The sequence below is a fragment of the Hyla sarda genome, chromosome 8 (assembly GCF_029499605.1).
Source record: "Hyla sarda isolate aHylSar1 chromosome 8, aHylSar1.hap1, whole genome shotgun sequence".
Lineage (NCBI taxonomy): Eukaryota > Metazoa > Chordata > Amphibia > Anura > Hylidae > Hyla > Hyla sarda.
The window spans coordinates 192,884,073-192,905,153 of NC_079196.1; the positions used below are offsets into that span (position 1 = coordinate 192,884,073).

General features: G+C 43.0%; 1 protein-coding gene across 1 annotated transcript in view; it reads right to left on the bottom strand.

Annotated features, from left to right (window-relative positions):
• BAIAP3 (BAI1 associated protein 3) overlaps positions 1-19,868 on the bottom strand; it is a 353,458-nt gene extending 333,590 nt beyond the window's left edge. Inside the window, exon 1 of the mRNA XM_056536555.1 lies at positions 19,761-19,868. The gene's annotated coding sequence lies outside the window, so the exon portion shown is untranslated. The remainder of the gene's footprint in view (positions 1-19,760) is intronic.
• Positions 19,869-21,081: the final 1,213 nt, after the last annotated feature.

Genomic DNA, 21,081 nt, shown 5'->3' on the forward strand with positions numbered 1-21,081 from the left:
CAAAACACGATTTCCGATTAACATTCAGATTAGATTTTTTCTCCTGAGTGATCAAGCAAAATGTTGGGAAAACAATTGTATCAACCTGTAAACACTTTGGCAGAGCTATATAAAAAAAAAAGGACAAAAGTTCAGCCGCCATATGGGTGTTAGTTTACAGAGGGCTCTATGTATCTCGGTAGCAGAGGACTTGCCACATAGATTTATGGTTGCTAGGAGGAAACAATTCAACCTAGTTTAATAGCAAAAGAAAAGAGAAAAACATAGTAGTGTAAGGGTCAGGATATTTCTGGTATAAACCTACTAAACGTCCCTCCATTAAACATCATTTTATTTTGTTCCTTTATGTAAATACTTACAAAATTTTGTGTTTATGGATTTCTTAATATAGATTTATAGTTGTTTTTTTTTCTAATGTAGAGACCCAAATCCCCTGCAAAGAAAAATATAAAGGGGTTCTCCACCATAAGGTGATTTTAGTACGTACCTGGCAGACAGTAATGGACATGCTTAGGAAGGATCTGCGCTTGTCTTGGGGCTAAATGTCTATGTTGTGAGATTACCATAACACTGTAGCTAGCTTTTTGTGAACTTGTATTTCCTGTTTGACGTTTCTTTTTTTGACTACAAATCCCACAATTCCATTTTCCTCCCTCCCACACATCAGCCACCCCACCCATTGAAACATAAATGAGCTGCATCCATTCAAAAGACCTGTGGTTTTCAATCAGGGTGCCTACAGCTGTTCCATTAGTTGCAGATTGATCTCTCTCCCACCAAGCGATCGCTCCACCCATTGAAGCGGACAGGCTCCCTGTCATCAGCTGACTAGTGATGTCAGGTCTCGGCCGCATTGCAATCTGGGAAAAATCTGAGACAATAGTCATTTTGTATGCTGGAAAAAATAAATAGTGGGGTAAAAATCACATAAGAATTGTGAGAAAACCGTCACACACAGGTACAGACACTATATTATGAACTACACTGACTTTACAGCCCCTGTAGCATAGTCAAATAAAAAAAAATCCTGGAATACCCCTTTAAGTGAACCCCTTTACTGCTGAGGTCATTTTCGGCAATGGCGTTTCAATTTTAAACTCCTAACCTTTGAATAGTCGAAAAGTTTTATTTTTCCTTTAATACCATTCATATATATGGACATTTATCAACGGGTTTAGTCAGGTTTTCTTTACTATAATTGTCGCAAAATTGTCTCAACTGCGACTACTCGATTTTTCGTGCGACATTTTGACTGGAAAGCGAGAAAAGCAAGTTTTCCTAAAATTTACTATGTAGTAATAATTTTAAAATGGACTACGGGTAGTCAGGTATTTATTAACTGCGACAGTCGCAACTGCGCAAAAAAAAGTCGCAACAGCGTTAAAAATTGACTAAATTTACTCCAGCTCAAACATGGAGCAGAAAAAGCTACTACCAAAGTAAAAAAGGAAAAATTGCTTACGTGAAAGAAAATTATCAACAGGCTGAAACCAGTTGATAAATACGTCACACATAAGCAAAAAAAAAAGTAAGGAAAAAATTACTAAAAAAAAGAATCCATAAGCAAAGATTGATAAATGTCCCTCATAGTTCTTTGTTATGTTTATATACTGAAAATAGAAAACATTTATAATTGCTTTGCATTGCCATGTTATAACTCCCTATAACATTTTCATTTTTTCCATCTACAGAGTTGTGTCAGGACTTATTTTTTGTTGGATGGGCTGTAACTTTTAGTGCTACAATTTTAGGCTAGATATGACTTTGTAATTACTTTTTAATCAGATTTTTATGACAAGGCGAGGTGACATAAAAAAAAAAGACCAGTTGTATTTTTTAATAGTATGGAAATATTTGCATATAACAAGGCCAGTTCTGATTATTTTTTTTATTATTTTATTTTTTTGTGCCATATGATAAATGAGAAAATATTTTATTTTTCATTTTTCATGGCTGGGAAAAGTTTGCTCTTATATATATGGAAAACTTAGTTTTTTTTTTTACTATACTTTTAGTCCACCTAGGGGACTTAAACAAGCAATCTAGATTGACGTAGGGGTCACAGCCAACAGTTTTCCACTAAAAGGCTTTCTTCTTTCCGGCCGATCCAAAAGAGAAGCAAGGACATATTTAGTCAATACTTAAAGCAAGCGTGGTGCTTCTTAATGGGGTTATCCAGGAAAAAAACTTTTTTTATGTACCGTATTTTTCGCCCTATAGGACGCACCGGCGTATAAGACGTACCCTATTTTTAGGTGCAAAATCTAAAAAATTAAAGATTTTGAACCCAATAGTGGTCTTCAACCTGCGGACCTCCAGATGTTGCAAAACTACAACTCCCAGCATGCCCGGACAGCCAACGGCTGTCCGGGCATGCTGGGAGTTGTAGTTTTGCAACATCTGGAGGTCCGCAGATTGAAGACCACTACATAGGAGGTAATACTCACGTGTCCCCGCCGCTCCGGACCCGTCACCGCTGCCCTGGATGTCGCCGTGTCCCCGTCGCTCCGGAACGTCTCTGCTCCCGACAGCTCCCGTCGCCGTCATCACGTCGTTGCGCACGCCGACGCGCGTACGCGACGACGTGATGACGAGGAAGGAGAGCGCCGGCCATACAGGGGATCCCTGAACGGAGAAGACACCGAGGAGGCAGGTAAGGTCCCTCCCGGTGTCCTGTAAGCACTAACCCGGCTATTCAGTCGGGCTGTTCGGGACCGCCGCGGTGAGATCGCGGCGGTCCCGAACAGCCCGACTGAACAGCCGGGTTAGTGTCTCTTTCCCTTCAGACGCGGCGGTCAGCTTTGATCGCCGCGTCTGAAGGGTTAATACAGGGCATCACCGCGATCGGTGATGTCCTGTATTAGCCGCAGGTCCCGGCCGTTGATGGCCACAGGGACCGCCGCGATAGGGGTGTGTTCGCCGTATAAGACGCACCGACTTTTCCCCCCCAGTTTTGGGGAAGAAAAAGTGCGTCTTATACGGCGAAAAATACGGTATATCAACTGGCTCCAGAAACAGATTTGTAAATAACTTCTATTAAAAAAAATCTTAATCCTTTCAGTACTTATGAGCTGCTGAAGTTGAGTTGTTCTTTTCTGTCTAACTGCTCTCTGATGACGTGTGTCTTGGGAACTGTCCAGAGTAAAAAGCAAATCCCCATAGCAAACCTCTTTTACTCTGTGCAGTTCAGAGAGCACTGTTGCCAGACAGAAAATAACTCAAGTTTTTTCCTGGAATACCCCTTTAAAATGATTCAATAGAGGTGACAATATACACACGCACAACAAGCTCAGTGTTATCTGCGGATGATATACCTGTATGATGCTCTACTTCATTTCTAAGCTTGTCTGGCCTGAGGCTGCTGCAGTTATGTGTATCAGCGCAGAATGACACTGATATCAAGCACCATCATAGGACATACTGTAGATACTGTCAATAGACCACAATCCCTCTATTGTACGCAGCCATGAAATATGAAATATTCCCCATAAAAGTGGCATCAGTTAATATTATGTTCTAATATTCGTACTAACACAAGCAATATTTTATTATTGTGATTACATCAGGAATGGACTAATATCCAAGCAAAAAAAAGTCATCACTTACATAATTACATAGTCCATCAACTTCAACCTATATCCTTATTGTGTCCCTGCAGTGTTGATCCAGAGGAAAGCAAAAAATCCCATTAGGCTGATGCCAATTACCCCATACTAGGGGGGGGGGGGGGGGGGGGATTTTTCCCAACTCCAAATATATCATCAAAATAAATCCATTGATCAACATTCTGTCCCTATAGATCTAGTATCAATAATCTGTAATGTTATTACTCTGCAGAAATGTATCTAGGCCCCTCGTGATCTCCTTTATTGCGTTCATCATAGCCACCTCCTCTGGGAGAGTGTTCCACAGTCTCACTGCTCTTACAGTAAAGAACCCCCATCTGTGCTGGTGTAGAAACCTTCTTTTCTCTGGATGTAGAGGATGCCCCCTTTTTATAGATACAGTTCTGGGTATAAATAGGTAATGGGAGAGATCTCTGTACTGCCCCCTGATATACAATGAAGAGAACAATTCTTTCATACACTGATGATTTTGCAGGTTTTCCTACTTACAAAGCATGTAGAGGTCTGTCATTTTTATCATAGGTCCTCTTCAATTGTGAGAGACGGAATCTAAAACCAAAATCCAGAAAATCCTATTTTATGATTTTTAAAAAATTAATTTGCATTTTATTGGAGAACATAAGTATTTGATACATCAGAAATGCATAACTTAATATTTGGTACAGAAATCTTTGTTTGCAATTACAAAGATCAAATGTTTCCTGTAGTTCTTGACCAGGTTTGCACACACTGCAGCAGGGATTTTGGTTCGCTCCTCCATACGAACCTTCTCCAGATCCTTCAGGTTTTGGGGCTGTCGCTGGGCAATGCAGTCTTTCAGCTTCCTCCAAAGATTTTCTATTGGGTTCAGGTCTGGAGACTGGCTAGGCCACTCCAGGACCATGCTTCTTACGGATCCACTCCATAGTTGCCCTGACTGTGTTTCAGGTTGTTTTTATGCTGGAAGGCACAGCCACGACCCATCTTTAACGCTCCTACTAAGGGAAGGAGGTTGTTGGCCAAGATCTTGCGATACATGGCCCCATCCATTTGCCCCTCAATATGGTGCATATGGCGCTGTCCCCTTTGCAGAAAAGCAGCCCCAAAGAATTATGTTTCCACCTCCATGCTTCACGGTTGGGATGGTGTTCTTGGGGTTGTACTCATTCTTCTTCCTCCTCCAAACACGGCGAGTGGAGTTTAGACCAAAAGCTCTATATAAAGTCTCATCCCACCACATGACCTTCTCCCATTCTTCTTTTGGATCATCCAGATGGCCATTGACAAACTTCAGACGGGCCTGGACATGGGCTGGCTTGAGCAGGGAGACCTTGCGTGCGCTGCAGGATGTTAATCCATGACGGCATAATGTGTTACTAATGTTTTTCTTGTAGACTGGCTCCCAGCTCTCTTCAGGTCAACATGTTCATTCTTTTGGGGGAGTCTGAAATTTGATTTCCCACTGTGGAAGTTCCATTTTGTGCCTGGTGCCGTGGCATCCCATTGAAAACCATGGAAGACTGCATCGGAATTTCTCTGCTCAGAAATTCTGTAGTGTGACATAGTAACATAGTTCATAAGGGTTAAAAAAGACAAGAGTTCATCAAGCAGTCCCTTCTGTGTTGATCCAGTGGAAGGCAAAAAACTCTTATGAGACTGATGCCAATTGCCCCATACCAGGGAGAAAAATTCCGTCCCGACTCCAAATAAGGCATCAAAATAAATCTTTGGATCAACGTTCTGTCCCTATATATCTAGTATCCATAACCTGTAATGTTATTACAGCAGAATCTCCCAATAGTGGACACTAACAGAGAATAAAAAAGTGTTTGCTATTGAGATATGTCCCCTATTAAGAAAAAAGGCTCAAAAATCTTTCTAAATGTGGGAATACTGTCCTGTACTCACTCCAGAGTGTACTTACCTATAAAACAGTACAATCTCCCAGTGCCGTTTAATCACCCCTTATTCCTCCCCCGTATCATTTCACCTACACCCCCCCTTTATAACCTGTGCCACCTTATTCCCTCTGTGAATTGTGCCAAATCATCCCCTCTGACCCCCTGTGCCACATCATTTCCCCTTGATCCCCCTGAGCCATATCATTCCCCCTTTATTACCCTCTGTGTAAATTCATCACCCCCTCTTTATGAAGTGGCATAGGGGGATAAAGGGGAATGAAATGGCAGGGGGGGATCAAGAGAACATGATGTGGGCGGGGGGGGGGGGGGGGAGAAATGGCACAGGGGTGATGAATTTGCACTGAGGGTAATAAAGGGGGAATGAAATAGCACAGGGGGATCAAGAGGAAATGATGTTGCACCAGGGGTAAAAAGGGCTAGGGATGATTTGGAACAGGGGAAATAAAGTGGCACAGGGGGATCTCGGGGGGGTCGATCAATGATGTGGCCGGCGGACATACAAAAGCAGGAGACCACTGTTTAAGCATCGGTCTTCTGCTTCTGTGCTGGGGCTTCTTCAGGGGGGTGCATCGGGGCTTGGGCCCCCTGGGCACCTGTGCCCTTTACTGAGGTATTGGCTGTCCCCCTGACGGTGGCCCTGTGTACAAGGTAGGGCCGGCACATAAGCCTGGTTGTCCCATATGGGAAGTGTTTGTCCCCTAATAGCAGTGTTTTGTCCCCTAATGGGAGTGTTTTGTCCCCTACTCTCCCCTATTAGGAGTGTTTTGTCCCCTAATAGCAGTGTTTTGTCCCCTACTCTCCCCTATAGGGAGTGTTTTGTCCCCTAATGGGAGTGTTTTGTCCCCTACTGTCCCCTATTAGGATTGTTTTGTCCCCTAATAGCAGTGTTTTGTCCCCTACTGTCCCCTATTGGGAGTGTCCACAACTGCTATTGGGAGTGTCCCCTATTTGGAGGGTGCAAATACATTAGGTCTTACGGGACTCTGCTGGGGAATTAAAAACTGTCCACTATTGGGAGGTGTCCACTAAGGGTCATTTTACTGTACTCTCCAGAAATCTCCTGATCTCTTTTACTGAGTTTCCCATGAGAACTTCCTCTGGAAGAGAGTTCCATGGTTTCACTGCTCTTACAGTAAAGAACCCCCGTCTATGCTGATGTAGAGCCTTCTTTCCTCTAGACATAGAGGATGCCCCCTTGCTGTGAATGGACCCTAGGTGCTGTCACAGAGACTAAGCAGAGGTTCTGCAGTTTTTACTATTTTTTTTAACAATGTTTGCTTTGCCATGGACATTAGAATCACTAGTAAGTGGACGTGCCCTTTAACAATATGTCAATTCTGCAAAGAGCTTAAAGAATCTTCTCCGAAGTTCACCAAAGCTTATAAATTCACCACAGAGAGAAGAAAACTATTTGTTCCTCTAATGTACAAGAAAATCAATAGTAATTTTGTAAAGTGAGGACTTAACTTACCAAGAGACTTAAAGAAAAGAAAATCTATTAATTTGGGACAATAACTACATTAAATCCATTTCCTGGTGGGTGCTGTGTGTTTTTTCTTTTTGCTCCTTTTTGTGTTGTCAGCAGAAGAGCTGCCTTATATACCGAATAACATAGACGAGCTCTGTGTCGTAGTCTGATAAAGTGCTGGGGCTCAGGCTCGGATGCTGCTCTGTATAAACTCCTCCTAATGTGGGTCCCGGAAGTCGTACCCCCATAAATGCAGAATGTATCTCCTAGTCATTGGATAGGTGCAGGCTGGAATACCCCTTTAATGACGCACGTTTTCCACATCAAGTAGAGGGAAAAAATTATGTAACCATCAAAGAAAAAAATATGTTAGTCCTTTGTTGCACCTCCTTGAAATTTTTATGAACCTATGTTTTTTTTAAAAGGGGAACTTCGGGCAAATTTTTTAGTTTCCTATTCTGCCTTTAAAGGGGTACTCCGGTGGAAAACATTTTTTTTAAAATCAACTGGTGCCAGAAAGTTAAACAGATTTGTAAATTACTTCTATTAAAAAATCTTTACTCTTCCAGTACTTTTTAGCAGCTGTATGCTACAGAGGAAATTCTTTTCTTTTTGAATTTATTTTTTGTCTTGTCCACAGTGCTCTCTGCTGACACCTCTGTCTGTGTCAGGAACTGTCCAGAGCAGCATAGGTTTGCTATGGGGATTTTCTCCTGCTCTGTTCAGTTCCTGACACAGACAGAGGTGTCAGCAGAGAGCACTGTGGACAAGACAAAAAAGCAATTAAAAAAGAAAGGAATTTCCTCTGTATTATACAGCTGTTAATAAGTACTGGAAGGGTAAAGATTTTTAAATAGAAGTAATTTACAAATCTGTTTAACTTTCTGGCACCAGTTGATTTAAAAGAAAAAAAAATGTTTTTCACCGGAGTACCCTTTTAACTTACCTTTAGTTGCTCCTCTGGGGCTGCCAATATCGCTCTGCCATCCTCTGCTGCACTGTGACGTGTCAGGCACCGAAACCAAGAAGAAGAATGGGGCTGGCAGAGCAATATTGGTGGCACCGGGGGAGAGGCTAAAGGTACGTTCAAATGTATTAGTTTAATGCTGAAGTTTGAAGGGGTACTCTGCCCCTAGACATTTTATCCCCTATCCAAAGGGGATGCGGGGCGGAGGCTCGTGACGTCACGGCCACGCCCTGCTCGTGACATCACTGCCAAGCCCCCTCAATGCAAGTCTATGGGAGGGGGCGTGACGTCCTTCATGCCCCCTCCCATAGACTTGCATTGAGGGGGCTTGGCCGTGATGTCACGAGTCTCGAGTGCTGCACCCGACGCTCTGAACGAACGCTGGGTGCAGACGGAAGATTGTGGAGGTCCCCAACGGCTGGACCCCCGCAATCAGACATATTATCCCCTATCCTTTGGATAGGGGATAAGATATCTAGGGGCGGAGTACCCCTTTAAGGACTTTTTTAATTCTTCTGTAGAATACTTTCATATACCTTTAAATTGTTTCCTCAATGATCTTAAAAGTTCCTGAGGTTAAGGAGCCCCAAACTATATGACCTTCTCCAACATATCTGGTAGCCAGTCACCAGGCTTTGTGTGACTATATAATCGGCAAAACATCTGCAGCATCCACTTTTCCAATCACATCTCCTTTTTTCTGGCCTCAGGAAAAAAATTGCCAAGGTGTGCATGAATGAAAAAACATCACCGTTCCCTCACTCACATTCGAGTTACCATTCAAGTAGTGCCATGGTAACACCACTGGATACAACTGAAGCACAATTTTACAATTAGCTCTTGGACAAGTCATTAATACAGAGGTTTACTTACATTTTCTCCCTGCACTGCAGATGTTTACTCAAAGTGCTTAACAAAACACACTGGCCCAGATTTATCAATCTTTCCCAGGCAAAAACTGGACTGATAAAATAAAAGCTGAGCTGTGATTGGTTGCTATGGTTTTTGTTTTTTGTCTCGGACAATTTGATAAATCTGAGCCACTGTTTGTGTGTTATTAGTTCAGTTAGATTATGTTTAACTATAATCGTGACCACAGTTTATCAATGATCAATGAAGAAATGCAAGTAATCCAGTTGTATTTACTGCAGTGAAATAGAATATTATGACAGTTTAAGGCTAAGTTTCCATACAACTTATTTCTGGCATTTTTTTTTTTTTTACATGAAAAAACATCAGAAAAATCACCATAAAAACTGCTGCTGCTATTTGCAGCATTATTGCGGTTTTCTGGTGTTTTTTCCATGTCTGTGGAAACACCATTTTTGACCCTTTGCATACATAGCATCGCTACTCACCACCGCCGGCTGTACAGTAGCTGCGCTAGTATAGCAGCGCAGTGTTTTATGTAGCATAAAATGCCATTGTCTTTGCATGCGTATTTTTGAGAAACGTCCAGTTATCCCAAAAATACCCAAAAACATGAAAAGAAAAAAAAAAAACAACAAAAAAAACAAAAACAAAATCACAAAGCGGGTTTGGCATTTCACAATTAACTCCCTGCCAAAATCATCTGGCCTCTACATTTTCGTCCATAAAAAAAATAAATAAAAAATAAATAAATAAAAAAGTGGAAGATAAGCCTAATAAAATAAATCCCAGCAGATGCCTGATAATTCTAGATCTATATCTAACTTCTCCCATGACATTTTATCATGACTGTGTGCTGGTTTGACGTGGGATAATAGATCCAAAGTGACAACTCTATGAGTGCCATACATTTTAGAATTTGTACCCCAAAAATAAATAAAAGGAAAGGTCTTGGTTTGCTAGTGACCAGCGGTTGCATGTCCTAAGCCAGGTGTTTGTGGTGCCAGCCATGTACTAGTTAGAACAGAAAAAAAAAAACATGCCCATAAGATCATTCAAATATCCTACAGTGTTGATCCAGAAGAAAACAAAAAAGAACCCCCTATGAGGCAATTGTGACTTGTTCTCATTTTCAGGGAACAACATCTTTCCCAACTTCAAATGTTCCGGTCAAAACTACACTAAATCCTGGGATCAATTCCCCATCTCCAGTAATCTGATATATTCATATGTCTGGTAAAATTACATCATTTCAGACAACCAGACCCCCTTTTTAAGGCCATGTTCACACGTCCGGAATCTCTGTGTGGAGATTCTGGAGCAGCAGCGTCCCGTTCATTTCAGGGGGATTCTGCTGCGCTGTGCACACGTGTGGAATTTCCATGGCAGATGTTTCTGGCATGGTAATTCCATTTTCCGTGTCCGTAGAAAGAATGAAAGTGTTAATTTTCTCTGTGGACACCACACGGAACGCATAGCGGTCTATGAGACGGTGCATTCCTGGGCGGTCCTAGCACTGACATATTATGCCGGCACCCGCACTCTCCTGGATGTCCGCACAGAGACAGGACGTGTGAACATAACCTAACTGTTAAAACATTCTGGGGTGGAGCGTTCAATAGTTTCCGTGTTTTTAATACAGTGACCCCCCGACCTACGATGGCCCCGACATACGATCATTTCAACATGCGATGGTTTCTCAGAGGCCATCGCATGATGAAGGCAGCATCAACATACGATGCTTTTGTATGTCGGGGCCATCGCATAAAAGGCTATCCGGCAGCACAGACTGCTTCAGCTGCCACCAGATAGCCGTTTACGGTGCCCTGTGTGGTCCACTGACGATCACCTACCTGTACTCGGGGCTCCGGCGCGTCCTCTTCGGAATCCCCTGCATTGTTGGTGCTCTTCATCGTCGTCATCACGTCGCTGCGCGCGCCGTCCCGTCGTCCAATAGGAGCGGTGTGCGTAGCAACGTGATGGCGGCGACGGAGAGCGAGGATGCCGGGGAAGCAGAGGCCTTGCCGGAGCGTCGGGGACACCCCGGGGCCACGGCGACAGCGATGGAGGGCGATATTCAGGGCAGCGGTGACGAGCGGTGACGGTACGGAGCGGCGGGGACAGGTGAGTATAACCTCCAATACCAGTGGTCTTCAACCTGCAGACCTCCAGATGTCGCAAAACTACAACTCCCAGCATGCCCGGACAGCCGTTGGCTGTCCGGGCATGCTGGGTGTTGTAGTTTTGCAACATCTGGAGGTCCGCAGGTTGTAGACCACTGTCCTATACTTTACATTGTACGGATCCCTCAACATACGATGGTTTCAACAAACAATGGTCCATTTGGAACGGATTACCATCGTATGTTGAGGGATCACTGTATGTCCATAAACCTTCAATAGTTGATGGTCCAATATTCATTTGGCCAATAACTATCACTCCCATTGAACCCATAAACGTTGGGGTCAGTTGTGTTGTGAATCAGGTTTATCTTCTGGATAACAACAGGGTCGGGCAGTGGAAATCCAACAGGCCCAACTCTTCTCTCCCCCAATGTCATTTGTTGGGGTGAGAAACCCTCAGAAAATAACCACGTAGTCATTCAGGACATCCAAGATTGTTCGCCAAAGATCTACATTTATATAAAGAGACACTATAAATGGGAGAATGTATTGAACCCTATTCCAGGTTTTTTGTTTTGGCCTCATTTGCAACTTTTTCCAATTTTGCCATGGTCAAAGAACTAGGGGGAAAACGTGGACGAGACAGAGTGTAACTGGAGGGATATGTACTATAATTTACACCAGAATTTACATTCTAGCTGAATTCTCTGTCAGCTCACAATTGGCATACATTTAATTTGAAAGACGCACTGACATTTTGTTCTGAACGCTGGTGGGTGCGGGCTGTGGGAGTCATGACGTCACGCCACGCCCCTCAATGCAAGTCTATGGGATGGGGTGTGGCAGCCACCACGCACCCTTCCATAGGCTTACATTGAGGGGGCGCGGTATCACAAGGGGTGCAGCCGTGATGTCATGACCCCCGCAGCCGGCCCCCCTGCGTTCGGAACAAAATGTTCCGAACGCTGGGGCAGTGGAGTACCCCTTTAAAGAGGTTGTCTAGAATAGTACTGAAATGCAATAGTAAATTCAGCCATGGATGCGTATGGCACTATTTCAGTTTTTTTTTTTTTTATCCTAAACAACACTTGATCCAGTGGTAGCTTAAAAGGGCGCTGTCTTTTCCCAAAACATCTTATATGTTGTACATCTTGGCAAAACATTAACCTGTCTAATACACTTCATGAGAAAATTGTACTTCCTTTTTATCAAAATGATGGCTTATAAAAAAAATTCCACTAGGGGTCCCCATACCATCCAGAACATAATCCTGTCCAGCTGAAGCATAATTTTTGTCCAAGCTGAAGCACAGACTGGGACAAAATCCAGAAAAAGAGGGTTGGACCAGCACTTATCTGTGCTCACTCCTGTCCTATCAAACCGCAGCCTGAAAACAGAGCGGAAGGGGTTACAAAGCAGCATGCAGTGACTGGATGAAGAGACCCGGCACAGCAGACTCAGGGAGGAAGATAAGTCATGCAGAGCGAAGACACGCCCCCTCCAGACCACAGGACGACAAACCAAGTGAGCAACAGAAAGAAGGTATTTGTGAGAAAAATATAGGTGCTAGACACATAAAAAGCATATGTACATGATCAGGATTTGGTACTGGCATATAAAAAAACATTGTGTGGGATTTGACAGGTACTCTTTAATATATTTATATATATTAATTATTATCTTTATTTATTTATTTATTTATTTATAGAAATAAATGCTATCATTTTGGAACAAAGACAGCCTTTTATTGTACCATACCGACTTAGGATCCCTAGATATCATTAGAATTCCTTCATATCTTAGTTTCCTCTATATTCACCTGTAACATATATAATAGCCAATAATCCTCACCAGGCTCCCTTACTCTCCTCATTACCAATCCAAGCTGAAACATTTCTCCTTATTCAGGAAGATTCTTTCAGCCAATTGTCTTCACTATTGTAATAAATGAATCCTTTCGCATTCCTCCAGGCAAATCCAGATGCATAAATCACCTGGAAAGACGTCTGCACTTTGCCAAGACAATGAGCCTTAAATGAAGGCATTAGTTTAGATCCTTCTCTACTTGCCTCATCAGTGCGTCAGGCAACCACCCATTTGAGTGGCAACTGTTCGGATAATATATAGTGTAAGGTCACAGTGGTCAACTATTCATAAAAAATCAGTCCTGAGGAAACAGTGTTTATTAAATTAAATAATAATAATAATAATAATAAAAAAATATTATTAATATATATATACAGTGATCCCTCAACTTACAATGGCCTCAACATACAATCGTTTCAACATACAATGGTCTTTCCTGGACCATTGTAAGTTGACACCAGACTCAACATACAATGTACAGACAGTCCAGATCTGTGAAACCTGTCAATGGCTGGAAGAACTGACCAATCAGAATGGGCAATTTACTGGTAAAACACCTGTATTACTGAAGTGTATGCACTGACTGATGTTTGGTAGCGCCCCCCCTACAGTACAGGGAGGTATTACATGTTCTGTACACTTTACCTGTACCAGGGTTAGCTGCTCCTTTGGACACCAGGTGAGGGCAGCTCCATGTTACTTTTTTAGGACACTGTGCGTACTGTACAGGACCCCGAAGAAGCTCATGTCCTCTACATAGACCAGTGTTTCCCAAGCAGGGTGCCCCCAGCTATTGCAAAACTACAACTCCCAGCATGCCCGGACAGCCTTTGGCTGTCCGGGCATGCTGGGAGTTGTAGTTTTGCAACAGCTGGAGGCTTCCTGCTAGGGAAACACTGACATAGACAGTGATTACAGCTCCCAGCAGATCTTTCTTACTTTTATATGTAAGGATTTGCTTTATCTATATTAGTTATCTGCTTATTTTTCTTTAATCCTCACTTTTTCCTATTTTTGATGACATTTTTGAGGCTTCAGAACCAATTACCAGGTTTCCATAGAGTTCTGGTCTCAACATCAACATAACTGCTTTCTGATGACTCACGTCCCGGGAGCTGTCCAGCTCCTATGGGGATATTCTCCCATCATGCACAGCTCCCGTGACGTGACATCATCATTGAGCAGTTAGACAGAAAACTTCAGAAGCTAATAACTATTGGAAGGATTAAGATTTTTGAATAGAAGTAAATTTATAAATCTGTTTAACTTTCCAGAGCCAGTTGATATATAAAAAAAAATTTTTTGCCTGGAATACCCCTTTAATACTGTAACTTGAGGGACCACTGTATATATAAGCATATATGTGAATTTTTTTCCCCTTGCTTAACCTTTACATTGCTGAATAGCAAATCAGATCTAAGAGACAATTCAGTGAAAAGTAAACAGCGTATATAGATAACAACCAGAAATACTTGACATTTTCCGAAAGCTGTCAAGGATGAAAGTGTGTAATGTAAGAAGCGCAGGATTATTAAGAGTCGAACACTGATATCATTTTAACTCTGTTTGCGTGAGAATCTACAACGCTGTATCCATCTAAGGCAAAACCATTGTTTTTTTCCTTTATAACTGAATGTAGACAACCACAGAATGAATCAGATGATCTGCATAAAAAGAACCCATCGGGTAATGCATACTGGCCTGTCTGAGAGCAGCAGAAGACAGAAGGAGAGAAGCTGAGCTCTGTGATATGCAGCAAGATTTCTATGTAAAATGTAGAGTAAATCCTGACCGGACTCCTAGGAGAGACAGTGAGAGTCCGGCTAACCCCGCCCACACACAGTGATTGACAGCTTTCAAGCTACACACACTGATACAGAAGGTGTCAATCACTCTGTTTGTGGCCTCCTACACACAGAGGAATTTGGTTGCAGCAGAGTCCTATTGCTTTCATTAGGATTTTGCTGCACCGTGCTCATGACGAAGTTTCCAAAGCAGAAAACATCAACTGCGGAAATTCTGATTCCGGCCTCCGCTGAAAGAATTGACATGGCGAAATCCACTTGGAAATGCATTGCCCTCTATAGAGATGGCACATTTCTTAGCGGTCCTAAGGCCAGCATGTCCCACCGGAAAAATTCCGCAGTATAAACACACTCTTATCGTCTCTCTTAGGAGTCGTGTTAGGATTTAGGCTAGGTTCACACTACGGAATTTCTGCCTGCAATTCCGCTTTGAAATTGCAGGCAGAAATTCCGCTTCTCACTTCGGAATTTGTGAAGCAGAATTCGTGAACGGAAAATCTGCTTTAAAATTTCCGCCTGAAGAATGGCGTTGCTCATTTTCAGGCGGAAATACTCGCGGAACACATTGCATTCTATTGGAGACTTTTTTTCTTTTAGTCTATTGGAGACTGCAGTGTCCATGCGGTCCTAGCGCGGACTGATTCAGTCGGCGCTGGCCGCACTCGGAATCTCCGAGCGGAAATTTTCTGCCCGGAGATTCCGCAGTGTGAACCTAGCCTTACTCTGAATTTTACTCAAAAATCCTGCTTTAAAGGAGTAGTGCGCTGAAAAATAACTCATCCCCGTAGTCTACCGGAAGTGGCCGTTCCGACCCCTGCAGGAAGCCGTGGCCAACACATGTATCTTTATGGGATACATGAAGGGGGGGTGTCGGACAGCGCTCTGTGCAGGGGTCGGCAATGCAATTCTTCATGGTCTTTATTTGTAGGGACAGGAGCATAGCTACAAAGGGATGCTGAGGTGACAAGAAGGGGGTGCAAACACACTACTATACCCAAGCCAGGGTATTTAGACACAGGGCTAGGGCAGAAAATTGGATTTTTGCCCAAGTAAAAGAAGGTCTATTAAATTACAAATAGCAGTTTGTGACATGTAGTTCTCAGCCCCTGGTTTGAATGGGGGGAGATTTATCAAAACCTGTCCAGAGGAAAAGTTGCCCAGTTGCCCATAGCAACCAATCAGATCTCTTCTTTCACTTTTGAAAAGGCCTCTGAAAAATGAAAGCAGTGATCTGATTGGTTGCTATGGGCAACTGGGCAACTTTTCCTCTGGTCAAGGTTTTGATGAATCTGTTTTTTACCTGTACATCACAGCAAATCATGGTAGAACTGCATCTGGCGGCATGGCACAGTACAGTACATGCAACGCTACGGTCCAATCAGGTCCATCATAGGACTGTATGACCAGATTAGTCTTGAATGTAATAATAGGGTCTAATGTGATTTGTAGAGATTTTAGATTTCAGAAGGAAAGTCTAATATGTCACATGTAAATATTTATAATTTACACACACACACACACATATATATATATATATATATATATATATATATATATGCAGGAGAATACAGGAGCAAACTTAATATGATATATATGAAATGCTACATTGCTATAGTGAAAAATTGAGGTACTTGGCCTACCATTTGGCCAAATAGCATGGACCATCCCACCACGATAAGGTGACCTCATTAGGACGGACCCTACACTATGAACAGCCTCTGAGCATTCAGTAACCAGGCTTGTAAGATTTGGAATAGTGATGAGCGGCATTGCCCATATTCGAATTTGCGATATTTCGCGAATATATAGATGAATATTCATCCAATATTCGCGAATTTTGCACATTCGTTATATTCGCATATTCGTGCATTCGAGAAAGAAAACAGTGAGGGGGTGGGCAACTTTACTATTGGTTGCTAGTGATGTTGTTGATAACCTCTGACAAGTGTATTTGCATCATTTTAGCTGGCCCACAAGTGAAAAGAAGGAATATGTGGGAAAAAGTGAAAGTCATTTCAAATATATAGCGAATATATTGGCAATATTCACGAATTTGCGATATTCGCGATAAAAATTCGAAATGAGAATATTCGCGCCCAACACTAATCTGGACCATCCAGCAACATATAAAATGGGTAGGGTGCACGAACCAACATAGAGGAAGCTACTTCCCCCATAGGTAACAATACAAAAAAAAAAAAGGATAAGTTGGCCAGTAGAGATGAGCGAACTTACAGTAAATTCGATTCGTCACGAACTTCTCGACTCGCGAGTTGATGACTTATCCTGCATAAATTAGTTCAGCTTTCCGGTGCTCCGGTGGGCTGGAAAAGGTGGATACAGTCCTAGGAAAGAGTCTCCTAGGACTGTATCCACCTTTTCCAGCCCACCGGAGCCCCTTGAAAGTTAAAGTAATTTATGCTGGAAAAGTCATCAACTGCCGAGCCGAGAAGTTCGTGACGAATCGAATTTACTGTAAGTTCGCTCATCTCTATTGGCCAGTATGTGCTGGCCAACTTATCCTTTTTTTTTGAATAGTATAGATTTTTTCACCCCAAAAAAAACCACATCAAATAAACTTCCAAATACAGATTGTGTTGGGAAATCAACAAGAAAGAGGGATTTTTTTTCCCCTTACTTTCATACATGTAGGGGTCTCTATACATTCATTATTCAACCTATCCCCCTTTCTTTGTCAGCTGGTGCCCCCAAAAATTAGCATTGTGCCTTAACACACACACAATACAGATGCAGCAAAGCTGAGTTTGTCATCTGGAATCTCTCCTAATGCAGTGTTTCCCAAGTGGGGTACCTCCAGCTGTTGCTAAACTACAACTCCCAGCATGCCCGGACAGCTGTCCGGGCATGCTGGGAGTTGTAGTTTTGCAACAGCTGGAGGCTCCCCGGTTGGGAAACACTGTCTTAACGTCACAATAATGCTCGGTTATTACAGTCTATATACATCGTTGCTCTTATCGCTTACTGTAGATGACAAATTCAGCTTCACTACATCTACCTATTAGGAACTTCCTACAAAATGAATCAAGGCTCCCGTATCGACATTCCTATCCTTAAATCATTATTTCGGATGAGTGATGGATAAACAGAAGGGAGATGATCAATCGCACACACACACACATATTTTTCTGAACATAACTAAAAAAATACAAAAATAAAATGCATGAATCACCGAAAACGCTAAAAGTTTGGCAGACACATACAAACACTGATCTCAATGGGTAGTCAAGGCATGAGTGTGGATCTGAGCTGCGAAGCATAGACTTCAGTCCAGATATTGTGATTAATTCTCCCCAATTAAAATCTGACAACCATTGGCATGTGAATCTTCTATTCTTGTGCCAAAACAATGCAGGAATCCATTTTTTTTTTAAACAGACACATCAAGATGTAGCAGAGCTGAGTTTTATTTTCTCTTTTGCACAGTGTTGTTTCTTTTGCCTTGTTTTTCCAAACCAGGGTGCCTCCAGCTGTTGCAAAACTACAACTCCAAGCGTGCCCTGACAGCCGAAAGGCAGTCCTTAACGCAGTGTTTCCCAACCATGGTGCCTCCAGCTGTTGCAAAATGACAACTCCCAGCAAATGTTAGTTATGGGCACAGGCAGGGCTCAAGTCCTGCAGGAACGCGTGGGAACTGTCCTGCCATGCTGAGAGTTGTAGTATTGCAATAGCTAACAGCTGTTCTGCCATGCTGAGAGTTGTAGTATTGCAATAGCTAATGGTTGTCCTGATATGCTGCCGAGAGTTGTAGTATTGCAATAGCTAACAGCTGTCCTGCCATGCTGAGAGTTGTAGTATTCAAATAGCTAACAGCTGTCCTGCCATGCTGAGAGTTGTAGTATTGCAATAGCTAACAGCTGTCCTGCCTTGCTGAGAGTTATAGCATTGAAATAGCTAACAGCTGTCCTGCCATGCTGAGAGTTGTAGTATTCAAATAGCTAACAGCTCTCCTGCCATGCTGAGAGTTGTAGTATTGCAATAGCTAATGGTTGTCCTGATATGCTGCCAAGAGTTGTAGTATTGCAATAGCTAACAGCTGTCCTGCCATGCTGAGAGTTGTAGTATTGCAATAGCTAATAGCTGTCCTGCCATGCTGAGAGTTGTGGTATTACAATAGCTAATAGCTGTCCTGCCATGCTGAGAGTTGTAGTATTCAAATAGCTAACAGCTGTCCTGCCATGCTGAGAGTTGTAGTATTGCAATAGCTAATAGCTGTCCTGCCATGCTGAGAGTTGTAGTATTGCAATAGCCAGGGCAGGACTGGGGATTAAAAAAAAACAGCCCTGGAAATAACTGCATACCAGCCCTACAGGCTGTCTGGGCATGCTGGGAGTTGTAGTTTTGCAACAGCTGGAGGCACTCTGGTTAGTAAACACGCTTGAATGCAATGATTTCTATAACTCTAACCTTCCCTTTAACAATAATGCTCAAGCCAATCTCAGCCATCATGTACATTTCTATTATAATCTAACCACCTCATGGGGGGGAGGTGGGATACATCGCCAGCACTTAACCCTTTGGCTGCTGCTACTATTGTTTTTTTTTTTTTTTTTTTTTTACAATTAAGAACTGACACATAGCAGGCAGACAGCTCGCTTTCATCTTTTGCAACCATTCAATCCATTCAATGGTATAGGCAACAAAGAGAAGCAGTAAATAACATTATCTTAATTCGCTTAACTCCCTATTAACTGCTTGTCTGCTGTACATTATACTCTGGGGGTCTAAAACAAGTATCAGGTCCGTATTAAAGATCCCCAGCAAACTTTTTTTTTATAGGAAATCCTTCTAGAACAGCGGTCTTCAAACTGTGGCCCTCCAGATGTTGCAAAACTACAACTCCCAGCATGCCCGGACAGCCTTCGGCTGTCCGGGCATGCTGGGAATTGTAGTTTTGCTAAATCTGGAGGGCCACAGTTTGAAGACCACTGTTCTAGAAGTTAGTGGGGCATCTAAGATACAATGTTGCAAGCATTCATTGGGAAGTGTCAATATTATTGTAAGTGTATCCTGACTGTTTACACAAGAGTGTATTGGGGTAGAGGAGCAGTTTATAGGGGGGTGGGGGGTAAGGTGCATGGAGTGGGGGTGCTGTGCATGCAGGGGAGCTGGTTACCTGTTGCAGGATGGATGCTGGAGGAGACAGGAGCAGTAGTGAGGAGCTCTGGATGGAGTTGATGCTGCAATGAGGGAGCAGCAGAGCCCAGCCACATCCTCTACCTCCACAATACAAGCCTCCTTGTGCCATATTTGGGCATAGGAAGGGCTTCAGCCACCCAGGGGCTCCTGCATTTACATAGGTGAGGGCTGTGAATGCCTCCTTCCTTGTAGGGCACACAGAAGTTGGGTGTAGGTAAGAGGCAGAATAATATGTGGGCTGCAAGAGCTGCACATGTTAGCCATTGACACAAGCCTTGTTTTTCCCAACCAATGTGCCTCCAGCTGTTGCAAAACTACAACTTCCAGCATGCCCAGGCAGCCGAAGGCTGTCTGGGCATACTGGGAGCTGTAGTTTTGCAACAGCTGGAGGCACACCCAATGTGAAACACTGATTTTAGACACTAGGGCATATGATGACTAAAGTGAATCTGTATCTATAGCAGTGGTCTCCAACCTGTGGCTCTCCAGCTGATGCAAAAAAAATTATAAATTTAACTACAACTCCCAGCATGCCAGGACAGCTGACGATTGTTGTATTGCAAAAGCTACGTACAACAGGATACGTGAACAATCGTCAACTGTCCTGGCATGCTGGGAGTTGTAGTTTCCTAGCATCAGCTGGAGAGCCACAGGTTGGAGACCACTGCTATAGATACAGATCACCTTCAATCATCATTTGCCCTAGTGTCTAAAATCAGTGTTTTGCAATGGGCGTGCCTCCAGCTGTTGCAAAACTACAACTCCCAGTATGCCGCTGTCTGGGCATGCTGGGAGTTGTAGTTTTGCCACAGCTGGAGGCACGCTGGTGGGAAAACACTGATTTTAGACACTAGGGCGTATGATGATTTAAGAGAATCTGTATAGATAGCAGTGGTCTCCAACTTGTGGCTCTCCAGCTGATGCAAAAAATAAATAAATAAAACTACAACTCCCAGCATGCCAGGACAGCTGACGATTGTTGTATTGCAATAGCTACGTACAGCAGCATACGTGAACAATCGTCAACTGTCCTGGCGTGCTGGTTGTAGTTTCCTAGCATCAGCTGGAGAGCCACACGTTGAAGACCACTGCTATAGATACAGATCACCTTCAATCATCATATGCCCTAGTGTCTAAAATCAGTGTTTCGCAATGGGTGTGCCTCCAGCTGTTTCAAAACTACAACTCCCAGTATGCGGCTGTCTGGTCATGCTGGGAGTTGTAGTTTTGCAACAGCTGGAGGCACACCGGTGGGAAAACACTGGTTTTAGACACTAGTGCGTATGATGATTTAAGTG